This window comes from Saimiri boliviensis, chromosome 8 (genome assembly GCF_048565385.1).
Source record: "Saimiri boliviensis isolate mSaiBol1 chromosome 8, mSaiBol1.pri, whole genome shotgun sequence".
In the NCBI taxonomy this organism is placed as follows: Eukaryota; Metazoa; Chordata; class Mammalia; order Primates; family Cebidae; genus Saimiri; species Saimiri boliviensis.
In genome coordinates, this window is record NC_133456.1 from 89,760,628 (window position 1) to 89,765,791 (window position 5,164).

Consider the following 5,164-nt stretch of genomic DNA (forward strand, 5'->3'; position numbering starts at 1 on the left):
AAAACATGTATAGGTTTGTATATTGAAACATATGCAGGTTTCATCAGTATACAAAATGCTCATGAAAGAAATAAAATAAACCTAAATAAATAGAGAGACATACTATATTCACGAGTTGGAAAAGTCAACATAGAAAAGAGAATGCAGAGAAACTGGGTCATCAAATATTGCTGGTGAGAATGTAAAATGATACAGACAGTTTGAAGACAGTTTGGTAGTTTCTTACAGCTGTAGGTTTAATTTGTTAAGAAAGTAACAAGGCCTACAAGCAGGGAAGGTCTTCCTACAGCTCTCCCCTGCTTGTAGGCCTCATTCCTCCCCTGGAATTGACTATAGCTCTTCTTAAAGACCTGTAGTCAGGACCAGTCTCCTAAAACTCAAGCCTGGTCAGGAACTTATCCCTTAGAAGTGATGACTTATGTTCATACAAAACCAATATACAAATGTTTATAGCAGCCTTATTCATAATAGTACCAAACTAAAAACAACCCAGATGATCTTCAGTGCATGAATGGTTAGACAAACTGTGGTATATTTAAACCACGGAATACTATTTTCTAGTATAAAAGAACACACTATCAATACACACAACAACCTGGATGACTTTCCAGAGAATTATAAAGAAATCTAATTCAAACGTTTACAAACTATGGCGCCAAAACATTCTTAAAATGAAAAATTATAGAAATGAAAAACAAATTGGTAGATGCCACAGCTTAGACAGGGTGGGGTAGGAGGAAAGGAGGTATGACTGTGGCAAAGCAGTATGTGGAATCTCTGTGCTGATGGAAGTGTTTTGTATTTTGACTGTATCAATATCATTATACTGGTTGTGATTTTGTAATACAGTTTTGAAAGTTGTTGCCCTTGAGGGAAATTGAGTAAATGATACAGGCATATTTCTATGTTATTTCATACAACTAAATGTGAATCTACAATTATATAAAATAAAAGTTGAATGAAAACTCAGTAGTCTAGAGCAGTTTGAACAGTCTTTGCTGTCTTGCCTTCTTATTGTGTAACTTGAGAAGGAGTTACACAACGGAGGGATGGAGTGACCATTGTTTTCTATGTCTTGGAGAACCGTCATATTCCCTTCTATGTTTGAATCAACTTCCAAAATTTTATCCCTTGTGTTTTCAATGTCACGAAATATCTCTAAGAGTTTTCTTTTTAATGTAAGGTGTTTTGTTGTTGTTGTTGTTTTGGCCATTATTACTTCCTCTGAGATATCTTTATCTTTTTCATTCTGACATCCTTTCTCATTTGTGTCAGTGCCATACCTCTATGAATTCCTCTGCCGGCATATCCAGAGTGTCTTGAATGTTAGCAGTGCCAACATTCCTACTGTGAGCTGTTTCTTCCATATCTCCATTTATATTCCAGTCAAATTTCACTTCGCACATGATTGGTTTTCATATCTTTACTGTACTTTCATTTTTTTTTTTTTTTTTGGCCAATTCAAGTCCCTCTTCCCATTATCCATTTTCATAAAATGTCCCATGAGTTTATCACTGATAAAAGGAAGCAACCCCGCTACACACTTTACTGACTGCACGTGAAACAAACAACAGATAAGCATTGTTCAATCATCCACAGAAGTTGAAAGTGATGTGATTGGCCACTCATTATGATGCACATCTTTTCCTTCTGTAGTAATTTGTGGACTGTAGAGCTAGCAGCAAAGTGTGTGCTTTATGCATTTATTCATGGTTCCTATGCCATGGCAGCTGAAATGTCAACTGTGTTGTTGGAGGACTAGAATCATTTAACTAAACTGTGGTAGCTGAAATTCTTGCATATGACTCTTGCTAAATAGGGACTGCCTGTAAGTTTCTTATGAAACTGCTAAACCTATCTCCACAGAAGGCTGCATCAGAGGACAGATGTCTGGAGCCTGCAGAGGAGGTGTGTAAAAGTAATGAATCCACTAAAACCAAATGAAACACACAACTAGGAATCATCTCCTGGCCTCCTACTTGACTTTTCTCATCCTGCAGTCTTGGTTTCAGTCTCTGTCTTCATGCACTACCTAGGCCTAATTCCCTTGAGAAACTTCTGATTGCTAGGTATCATCGGGAAAGCTGGACTGCACCCTGATGCCCTGGGGTCAGGGCCTCTTCCCTGCTTGTAGGCCTCATTCCTCACCTGGAGTTGACTACAGCTCTTCTTAAAGGCCTGCACTCAGGCCCAGTCTCCTAAAACCCAAGTCTGGTCAGTTACAGTTCTGGACTTTAAAAGAGAGTGGTGGAGACAAAACCATACAATAAAGCCCAGGAGCCCCGACTGAGACGCTCTGAAGGTAGATCATCCTTCCAGCAAGCTTAACAGATAGCTTTCTGCTTACCACCTTCTTATTGACACTTATGATGAAAGGCACAAGGAGTAAATAGGAAAAAACTTTGCACAGACAATAGTTTACAAAGTTAAAATATTGAGATGAAAGCTGAAAGCTAATAAAAGAAAAAATAAATCACCATTTGTGATTTTTGGAAAACATTCTTTCTGTGGAGGCCTGTAACACTTCACAAGCATAACAGACTAGAAGTTAAGACCCATCTCCTTGTTCAGACGCTGCCATTCAATACCCAGAGAAATTAGATCATGATAGGTCTTTTTTCATATTCTAGTTTTTTTATTGGACTTTAAGAATAATAATCTCTGATCACTTCCAAAGCAGTGTCAATTTAAAATATGTATATTATGCCATACATCTCTGTACAAGTACATCAGACCAGAAAACAAGGTTTATGCTAATAACATGCACACTCTGAATATGCATCCATATTATCCAGACACTCATGATATTAAATATGAAATATGTCAGCTCTTCTAAATGTGAGTAAAGGAAAGGTGATGGTTTTTGCATACATCACAGGCTCACACAAATTAGAGATTTGGTGACTCCGAGGGCATGAGTGTGTGAACAATGTGGCACATCATATTTTCTGTTTAGCTTGAAGGAGAAAAAAGATAACTCTACTGTCATTTCAATCAGTAATAGTAAACATATGTAAATTAGCTAACATGTATAAAGAATTTAACAGGAAACCTTGCACCTAGTGAACACTGGTGGTATGTATCATTGATGATAGTTTCTTGGCTTTTGGAAGTGATTCTTTTCACTTTGTTCACTACTGCCTCTGAACATGTGACACTCCTTTCCTCTCTCCCCTTGTTGGACCATTTTGATACATTAGAAACTAATCATACCATAATTCAACATCTTCTGTTATTTTCAGCATTCGATCATTTCTACGGCATAGACATTCAATGTTAATGTATCACACCAGCTGATTGATGATGGAAATGATGGTAAAGAAGGAATCCTTGGAAAACTTTCAAGTAATTGATGCTTCTGCAGGGAGGGAATGAAAATAGAAAGCAGCTAATATTTCAAACTCTTGGAAGTGGAAATCACATACAATTATGCCAATCATATAATGAATAAAGTATGCAAATGACCTAGGGATGAATGAAAATACTGTAATATTCTTCCAGTAATTTACAGAGCTGATGGCCTCCTCTGCATTATTCTAACAAGCCTCAATGTACAGGATATAAAATGCAATTTAGTTTGAGAGGAGCATTGGTGGTGGAGTATCATATTATATATGTGTGTGTGTGTGTGTGTGTGTGTGTGTGTGTGTGTGTGTGTTTGTGTATGTGTATGATATCATATATATGCATATATGCATATATATATGCTATCCATGAGTGTACTTTTATAATGCCTTCAAAAGACATTTAATTGTGACACAGCACTCAAAATGGCAGGGGTTATACTCTCAAGTTTTGTCTAAATGACTGGTACAACTAATCAAGGATTTCCATTTGTAATGGGTATAATAAATTCTAGATGGCCTCAGCTGATGCTAAGGACTTATTAGCAAGTCACAGTGCACCATTAGCTTCAGGTCTGGTATTTACTTTATATGTCAAAATGCTTGAGATATACATCAAGAATCAGAGTTGTTGAACACTTTCCCTAAGACCATTCAACAAGTGATTTCACATCAGATTTGAAGTTTCTGAATTAACTCTACCTTGTGTACACTTAATCTATACACAATATCACTTTACATAAACCTGAATGCTCAGCCCAAATAAATAATGAGCACTGAAGATTTGACTTTATCACAAATAAATTATTGTTTAATAATAAAAACAATTTTAAATTGAAATTTAAAAGCTACATAGAGACAAGGACTCTATCTCTGTAGTGTTTAAATTCTCAAGTCATCAACCTTGGCTATAATTATATTATATTATGTTTTAATAATTGACAATTGAAGACTGCTTTTATGATAAGACATACCTCTTACATCCTCCAGGTTTGAAATCATTATTTTTATATCTAACTCCTATAACATTCTCTTTATATTCTCTTAACTCCTATAACATTCCCTTTATATTCTCTTAATGGCATTTATATTATGTATACCTTAAATTATGATGATTCATGTTCAGATATTATCTCTCCCTCCAGACCTTACACTGCTTAATGTTCCTTAATATACAACTTTATATCCCTCTTAGAGCCAATTTCAAGCAATCCTAATAGTAGGATGGTCAAGAGAGAATGAATAAATAAAAATTTGTTCTGTGCATGCGTCCCAGAAATTAAAATAAAATTAAAAAAAATATTTTATTTTGTGTTTTTTTAAGATTGTGCTTTAATTATAATTTACCAAGCAATAACTCTCACAAAATTTTATCTAAGGGTTTAACCTGAATAACAAAGTTCTTCAGCAAATGGAAAGATAACAAAAAAAAAACTACATCCTAGGACTTTGTTTTCAGAGAAATAATTTTTCAAATATATTTTGAGGTTAAGGATACTAATTTATCAATGTTCCATGTCTGTCTTAAACTAACTCAAGACACTGTACAAATCACTCCCCACACTGTACATAAAAACAGGATAATCTACAGGGTGGGCATTATAATCTCCATTTTACACAGAAAGTAATTAAGGCTAAAGAAACAATTGAATTGTACAGCTAGGAACCCAGTAAAATAGCTAAGCTTATAGTTAGACCCAAGTGTGTGAGATGGCAAAACTAGTGTTCATTCTTCTATGTTATACTGACTATTCATACAACGAGTTTAAATTGTTCCTTTCTGACATTTTTATTTGTATAGAACTATCTCTTTTTCCTGT